Below are 9,110 nucleotides of genomic sequence, written 5' to 3'. Positions count from 1 at the left end.
CCTCACCTCTCACCCGGACATAGACAGTCATGTGATCCCACCGAAACGGAAACTTCCGCTTTGAGCGACACCTGCTGGCAGGAAATATTTACTAGTGATGATACCACTGATTTCCTTTCCGATCCGATACCAAGTAGTATTCAGGATGGTGTCGACGATACTGATCCGATACCGATACTTTATACAAAAACTTATTTTATTTATTGTATTTCAAATTATAGCGTCATCATGATCACAGGACATCAGATTACTTGTTCTTATCACTTAATAATGCAGAGTTCATCATATAGAAATAAAAAACTGAAGTTGTGCCTATTTGAACACGTTGCCTGCCTGCAGCACTGAAGCACTCTGTGAGAGACGTCTGTCTCGCCCCAGCAGCACCTGTCCCTGTCCTCCTCTTCAGTCTCAACATACGCTCGTCATATTCTGTGATATGATTTACTCTGAGGTGTTTGACAAGGTTAGTGATGTTGCCACAACTATACATGCCAACCCTCCCGATTTTTCCGGGAGAATCCCGAATTTCAGTGCCCCTCCTGAAAATCTCCCGGAGCCACCATTCTCCCGAATTTCTCTTGATTTTCCACCCGGACAACAGAATTGAAAAACCATATTGCAGAATTCATAGCGCGGCCCTGCCAATTCCAGTTTCCAACAATGGCGGCAGCTACTTAGTTTTAATATCACTCTTATTTCTCTTCCTGGGTCGCAAAAAACCTTTAACTTTTCAGGTGAGAATGTAGCTGTGTGAACTTCAAACATCTGAGCCGACCGACACATCGTCTTCAAACCCCCGCGGTCTTTCACCACTCGGGTTAAACATGATGTACAAGTCACTTTGATAACTTAAAAATGTTATTGTTTGGCTTTTTCAGTGTTTTATTTGTTCGTGAGTAAATCGGTTTGGCTGAGATTAAAGTTATTAGATTAGATTAAATTAAATGTAACTTTATTATTCCACACAGCTGAATAAACGTCAAACTGAAAATGATTAAACAGAAGTGAGAGACGGTGGAGAGTTTACGTCAGCGCCCGGTTATATTAGAGAGCAAGGAGCAGATGGCAGAGTTTCACTCCACCGAGGAAGCGCATGACGTACCCCGGCTTTCTTTAGACCACGAAGGCCGAGTCCTCAGGTGGAAGCAACCTCTGAATTTGGACACTCCTGCTGTTTCCAGGCCGGTCAATAATAACGGTGACAGCCCTTTTGAATATCTCCATAATTCTGAGGTCTCAAGGTTGGCAAGTATGGCCACAACACCTCACTCTTGGAGCACTTTTTTGCCACATGTATCGCAAACCACGTCTCAGCTGTTTGTGGAGGTAAAATATGTCCACACATGACTCCAATTACACTCAGCCATTGTTGTGAGTGCGCACGCCAGCGGCTGCAAGACATTTATACAGCCGTATTTCGCCCATAACTATGAAAGGCGGAAGGGGAAGTAGTTCCTTTGAATGTAGAAAATCTGAATGTTATAGTTTCTTTCCACTGTGTTCCTGTTAATGATAAACTACAAATTTACCCTAAATTACTAAAATATCGATATTTTAATGTGAGAATCGATTCTAGAACATAAATGATTGGTATCAGAGGAATCGATATTTCAGGATCGATCCGCACATCACTAATATTTACATTTCTCTGTTTATTCTGCGCTTTGTCAGCGTGTTTGCAGCTGCCTTAAGACGTACATCCTTCAGCAAACACTATTTTCACCCTGTTAACATATATTAGGTTGTTTAAATTGCTTAGTAATTAAGCACAAAACACTGCTTGTTGTGATAACAACAAAGGTTTGTAGTTGTTTGGGGGCTGGGTCACCTTAGTTTGAGCTTTCTGGGAGTTGTCGTCAGATTTGTTTTACACACTAACAAACAAAGCTAGAATCACGCTGTTTTATTTTTACAGCAGTGAAAATAAATGTGAATTCCCCTTTTTTACCAACTATAGTCTTGTGTAAAGACATTATCAAGTTTACTGTTAGTGCAGAAAATGGAACTCAGCCAAGCTGGCTCTTGAAACTGTTGTGATATTTTGATACCACGGTAGCATTTACAGGATATTGTTTTATTGTGATATTATACAGAAAAGAGTTACTCAATAAGGCCCATTTAATAGTTGTTTTTCTCTTTCTCTCTGACCCAAGAATTAATGTGTAAGACTCACAGGCTGGTACCCCAAGGTTGAAAATACCACAGAGACGAGACCACTTCCTTACTCCCATCCTCCCTTCTTTATCTCTTAGAAAAAGGCTCGTTAAAGGCCAGGTGGTTTGTTTCAGAATTCACTAATGAAAGAACTCTGTATTCTATGTCTAGGAGTGTATTTTGCTGGGATGATCATAAATTGTAGCTGAACTGATAAACTACACACAGGATACTTCTTTGCTCACAAGGCAGGAAGACGTTTCCTTATTTGGTCTGTACCGGTTTGAACTGAGAACTTGCTGACACACGAACCTTTTTTTCCTTTATATAAGCTGTTATGTACTAAATAAACCTTTGAGTCGATTGGGAAGGCAACCTAAAGCAGTCTCTGTTTTCTTGTTCTCCCAAGCTGCTCCCGAGCTCGTACTAACACGCTGAATGGCATACCTGAGTGTTACTTTAAATAATTAGGAATCTTAGAAGGAAAGGACAGAACTCTGCTTATCGCTCGTGCCTTGGAGGGAAAACCGGGATGGACATTTTTTCCTTCAGAAACTGTACATGGTGGCAAATTCAGTTGTGTAAATCCACAAAGAGCAGTAGGTCAGCGGATTACAGCATGTACACAAAGAAAATCTACTAGAGCTCACATTAGAAATTATGGTTAGTTGTGACAAGACTACAGTTTCCCCCACATGGCAGATCTCACTTTAACCCCTGACTGTACCCATTTTCCTGTTTAGGTACTTTGTCACTTTTACTTGCATAAAGAAGTTAATTCAGTAATTCAACTAATACTGCAGTATTTTTTTTAACACAGGTACCTGTACTTCTACTTAAATACAGAATGTCTGCACTTTTCCCACCTGTGGTTATGAGTACCATTCACAGAGAGGTGGGGAATGACTACAATCACAGCAGTGTAAGATTGGGAAAGATGTACGCTAATATGTACCTTCTCCAATATCAGCATGGAGGAAACGAAGGCATTCACATTTCAGTGGATGCACTGTGTATATGTATAGCAAGCAGTAAGGTATTGAGGCCTCATGGTTGTTTTAGATTATGTTTATTTTAAGTACTTATTTCTCTGTATTAGGTTTAAGAAATTAGCAGCAGGAAAATAAGTTCATGTCCAAATATATGTTACATTACATGTTTAGCAGATGACGATCTCTTTATTATCTAATTTATTTCTTGTTGCACTTTACATAGGAACAGGAGCTGAAGTGTTATTTGCGCTTAATTTCAATAAAGGAGCTGGATTCCAAGCCACATGTTTTATGAACTGGCAAATCTACTCTGAAACATGAAGAGTGGGTCTCCTCTGTTCAGAGAGGGTAAGAGGGTACCATCTTACAGTGCTCTGATTGCAGCCATCCCCCAACTCTCTGTGTATGGTACTCATAGTCATAAGCATCATGACCTCACAGGCCATTGCTAGTCAGTGGTGTCAGTTTCGGTCATTATGCAAATGACTGAAACTGGCTATAAGGTTAAGGAAACCTACTTCCAGCCATCCATTTTTCCATTATCAGCCTGTTTCAGTTTAAGCGATGTTTTCAATAAATTGAGTGCTGAAAAAATATGTTTTGTATCACTAACATTTCTTCTTGTTGCATGTTGAAGCTCTAGTTCAAACCTTGTTAAGAACCAACCATGCAAAATATGATTTTCATGCCATTTTTCAAGTGGTCTCAAACTTTTGATTGGGACTGTACCAGATTATTGTAGTAAGTAAGTAATTAAATACTTGTTGATGGAGGAAAGCTGGAACATGGACTTGATATAGGGTTTTATGGGGTAGCTGAACTACGTTGTAAACCTTATCTTCCACAAGAATGATTTTTGAGGTAGAATTTTCTTTCATTTCCACAATTTTGTCATATAGATTTTGGACAACAAAAATATTCCTGGTGAGTTTTCTAAATGTCCTCAGCAGTGATTTTCAGAAGGGTAGTGTTTTGGTTTTTTTTGGAACAGAGTACCATAGCACAGGGCTGTGACTCATCCATATAAGCTCTAGAAAGACATAGTCAAGGCATAGTGTTAAACCTGCCTTTTTTGTATTCCACTGTAAAAAATCGTTGTAGTGCAGCTGTACGTCATTTCGCGGCAGTTTGCTGCACAGTCGTATTCTAAAGCGAGTGGCTGTTTTATGACATGGACATATTCCCGTCTCTTCACTTTTCTGAAACAAGCAGACAAGAACATTACAGTAATATGTAAGCTATGTCCTGGGGAGAAAAAACTATCGGCTGCTGTTAATAGCACGAGTAATCTACTGAAGCGCCTGACACAGAGCATAGACCAGGGGTCGGCAACCTGCGGCTCCGGAGCCATATGCGGCTCTTTAGTCCTTATACTGCGGCTCCGCGTGGTTTGGGAAAATAAATGAGAAGTATTTAGCTGAAGTGTATTTTATTTATGTTAGTTATTTTTTAACTTGTAGTTCTACATTGGAAGATTATTGTGATATTGAAATATAAAAATTAAGTTATATTCTTGTAGCGAGCGAAAGCCACCGAGTAACCGCTAAGGGCCTCTATACTACTTGTGCAAACTTTCAGGCCCAAAGCTCTCACAGGAACGAGCCCAGAATAAACAGGACAAGAGGGTCAATATCAGTCAGATCTGTTAAAATTTATTATTTTAAAAGAACACAAAGGGTTTGCAAAAGGCCTAAAACATCAAAATGGTAAAAAGGTCACTAACGACCACAAGATAGTGTTATTGGTGCAACCTGCCAGCAATGCAACTATCACCTGAGGGCTTGCTCTCCCTTGGCGGTCCCAGATGCTCGTTGCTTTAAAAGAAACAAATCCACCCCAAATAAATACGAGCCCAACAGAACACTTATCGCATGCACTAAGTGCTAGTTCAGGCAATAATCGGTGGCACTAAAAATCACTCTTAATAAAAACTTATTCACTGCAAATCCACACAGAGCACCTCTAAAGATCCTAATTCCCCTAAGGTAAGAGTCCCACTCAGGGATTGCACATTGCCCGACTAATATTGCACCAGCCCAGTAGAAATAAAAACAAACCCGGCATAAAAAAAAACAGTTTTAAAAGGTGACCCTACCAAAACCAAAAACACAACAACAAGGAGAAGGAGGGAAAAAAAACAGCGACAAATTCACATGTGCAGCCTGCCCTGCAGGAGGCAATACAATATAAATTAGATTATAGTGCATCAATATACTTTTTTTTAATGTCAAATATATTAAGTTAACATACCTCCAGCAGACAACTGTGTTTGCTGCACACCTGGCTTATCTTGGCTTATCTTGTGAAAATCACTACTAAAACATAAAATACAATAAACATCAAATACATTTCAACAAATTTAAAAAAAAAAAAAACACTAAAAGAAAAACAGCCTGTACCTCGAACCTCTGCTGTAGAGGTTTACAACAACTGTTTGTGTAGCAGACAATTAAAACTTCTCAGGCTCTTCACCTACTCACACAACCATTGTTCACAGCCGCTCGTCAGTGGAAATGAAGAGCACCTGCTGCTACTTCCTCTTTTATACCCTCCATTGGGTCCCCTGGGTCCTAAAGACTTCCCATTACATTCTATTATTTTTTCATCGCTCAAAATAAGCGTCACACTCGCAGAAGCCGGTGTTACCACGCCAGATCCGCGGCCCCGAACCGTAGTAAGGAAACCTCTGGCAGTTACTTGAAGGTTCCGTAACTGTCCTTGTCAGATGCCAGAACCACTTTAACCTGCTCCTTTTGATGTGGATGAGAGAAAAATACAGAAAAAACCCAATAATCATATGATTTCTGATGAGCATGCGCTTTGGCAACAGTGGGAAGGAAAAACTCCATTTTAAAAGAAAGAATCCTCCAGTAGCACCAGGCCGAGGAAGGGACAGCCATCTGCCACAACCTGTTGGGATGAGCAGAGGAAGACAGGACAAAAGATAAAACTGAAGGCTCTGCCTCCCATTCTACTTTTAAATACTCTAGGAACAACAAGTAGGCCTGCAGTGTGAGAGCGAAGTGCTCTAATAGGGTGATATGGTACTACAAGGTCATTAAGATAAGATGGGGCCTGATTATTTAAGACCTTGTATGTGAGGAGCAGGATTTTGAATTCAATTCCGGATTTAACAGGAAGCCATAGTCTGTCCCCCAGTGCATGTAGCAGGCATGGAGGAGATCCAGGCCCCAGACACCCAGAGGCCCCCAGAATGTGAGAGCCCAAGGATGACCATCGGAGTTGCAGCCATGCCACCCTCCTGGGAAGCGCTGAGGAGAGCCCCAGATTAGAGGTCACCCAGCAGCCACGGAGCAGAAGCACAGGGGGCCCGTGATGTGGCCGTGGGCTCTGCCGGCAGACAGCTGTGCCAGAGTGACCTGAGCCACAGGCCCAGAGGCCAGAGGACTGAGAGCCCCCCACCCCCCGGAAGTTGCCTGACGAGCCACGGGTGCCAGACCCCGCCAAGCAGTCACTGGGAGTGAGCCGGTACATACCTGAGCGCCCAGCCCCGGACACCAGAACCACCAACACACCGACGCCTGAGGGCATCAACCAATGGCAAGGAGTGTGGTGAATCGAGATAGTCGATGAAGTCCTACCCCACCACCCTCGGGAAAAAACATACGTTACTTATGTTGTTTCTTTTTATGTGTTTTACAACTGTGAAAGATTCACTGACTCTTACTAAATGACCTCACACAGTGCCTAATTTCTAAAAAGGATTTCACACTAATAGAAACACATCGACGTCTCTTTTTCTCAGAGAGAACCTACACTCACACTGTATTCTTTTTGTTAAACCGTCACTGGCTCCTTCACTGGCCTCCTCATGTTTGGGTGACACTTAACAGCTAATTACTGAAATGTTCTCATTGCATGTTTGTATATCAACTAACGCACGGTTGGATCACCCAGAGAACTTTCTACTCACACGAAACATTTTTGCAAATGCATCCTGACGCTAATTTGACCTGCAGGCTTTCAATTGCTCCTCTGTTGTAAACCCCACAGCAGCTTTTTCAGGCCAAAAGAAGGTTTTGCACTAGCACAGAATCTGACCCTGAATATCACCATGATAGCTCTGACCACTTGATTTCTCGTTCTTAACTTTATCAAATGAAACACTCTGAAGATGACAGCTGAATTCCAATCAATTAAACTAACTCTGCATATTGTATTCCTGTCTTGGGATCAAAGTGCTGGAGAGGTGATCCGGTGAGTTCCTGCAGGACAACATGATGTGAAAAATTCTTGTTTGGTTTGAACAACAAAACTGATGAGTTGCTGACTGTGAGCTGCAGCTAGTGTAAATCATGCTTTTGATGGATATTTCTCACTGACACACTTTTTGACCTCCTCTAATAACAAATGTTACCTGAGTTCAGTGTGCACTGCTTTCGTGTCAAGCAGATATGTGTCATATGTCATATGTGTTCTTGATTGAACCTCCTGCTCTGGTTGTTTCATGCAGGCTATACTTATGTTCTTGATCAAAACCGACCTCAAAAATAATCAGAATCAGAATCAGAATCAGAATGGGGTTTATTGCCAAATGTTGAGCAGGTTTACAACATTAGGAAATTGCTGCGGTGCTTCAGTGCAAACATGCTGTCATAAATAGCACTTAAATAGACATGGAAAAAAATAAAAGTAGGGATAAGAATTAAAAGTGCTACGTGGAAAGATATGTGCATGAGATATACATGAGATATATACATGAGAATAAGAATTAAGAGTGCTACGTTGAAAGATATATACATGAGTGCAGGTGGTGATCAGTGCCAAACATGGAATGATGCAGTGACACAGCGTAGGGTCATGTGTTAGTGGTGGGAACAGTCATACGGTTATTGTTCATGTGTCCAACAGCAGAGGGGAAGAAACTGTTCTTATGGCGAGAGGTTCTGGTGCGAATGGACCGGAGCCTCCTGCCTGAGGGGAGCAGGTCAAACAGACTGTGTCCAGGGTGAGAAGGGTCAGCTGAGATCCGAGCTGCACGCCGCAGTGTCCTGGAGGTGTACAGGTCCTGCAGAGATGGGAGTCTGCAGCCAATCACCTTCTCAGCAGAGCGCACAACACGCTGCAGTCTCTGTTTGTCCCTGATAGTGGCTCCAGCGTACCACACGGTGATGGAGGAGGTGAGGATGGACTCGATGATTGCAGTGTAGAACTGCATCATCGTCCGTGTTGGCAGGTTGAATTTCTTCAGCTGCCTCAGGAAGTACATCCTCTGCTGGGCTTTCTTGATGACGGAGGTGATGGTGGGCTTCCACTTCAGGTCCTGGGTGATGGTGGTACCCAGGAAGCGGAATGAGTCCACAGAGGTGATGGGGGTGTCAGTCAGGATGATGGGGGGGAGTGGAGCTGTGTGCTTCCTGAAGTCCACAATAATCTCCACTGTCTTCTGGGCATTCAGCACCAGGTTGTTGTGGCTGCACCAGGACACCAGACGTTCAACCTCCCTCCTGTAGGCAGACTCATCCCCGTCAGAGATTAGCTTGACAGACTGGTGGGTGGAGGTGCAGCAGTTGGTGTACAGGGAGAAGAGCAGAGGAGAAAGAACACAGCCCTGAGGGGAGCCGGTGCTGATGGTCCGGGAGTCCGAGACATTCTTTCCCAGCCTCACATGCTGCTTCCTGTCTGTCAGGAAGTCAGTGATCCACCGGCAGATGGGATCAGGCCCATTCATCTGGGAAAGCTTGTCTCGGAGATGGTCTGGAAGAATGGTGTTGAAGGCAGAGCTGAAGTCCACAAACAGGATCCTGGCGTAGGTTCCTGGGGAGTCCAGATGCTGCAGGATGAAGTGTAGGGCCATGTTGATGGCGTCGTCTACAGACCTGTTGGCTCTATATGCAAACTGCAGGGGGTCCAGGAGGGGGGCCGTGAGGGTCCTGAGATGGGAGAGAACTAGGCGCTCAAAAGACTTCATGACCACAGATGTCAGAGCCACGGGTCTGTAGT

The 9,110-nt window shown here is 43.1% G+C and overlaps 1 long non-coding RNA gene across 1 annotated transcript; it reads right to left on the bottom strand.

The window, feature by feature from the left end:
- Positions 1 to 5,238: 5,238 nt before the first annotated feature.
- Positions 5,239 to 5,577, bottom strand: LOC113008256 (uncharacterized). Its single transcript, XR_003269996.1, has 3 exons — positions 5,546 to 5,577; positions 5,397 to 5,461; positions 5,239 to 5,313 (listed from the first exon to the last, which is right to left on the bottom strand). It is a non-coding gene; the product is annotated as an uncharacterized LOC113008256 (long non-coding RNA).
- Positions 5,578 to 9,110: the final 3,533 nt, after the last annotated feature.

Source organism: Astatotilapia calliptera, chromosome 16 (assembly GCF_900246225.1).
Source record: "Astatotilapia calliptera chromosome 16, fAstCal1.2, whole genome shotgun sequence".
In the NCBI taxonomy this organism is placed as follows: Eukaryota; Metazoa; Chordata; class Actinopteri; order Cichliformes; family Cichlidae; genus Astatotilapia; species Astatotilapia calliptera.
This window is presented reverse-complemented; position numbering and strand designations above follow the sequence as displayed.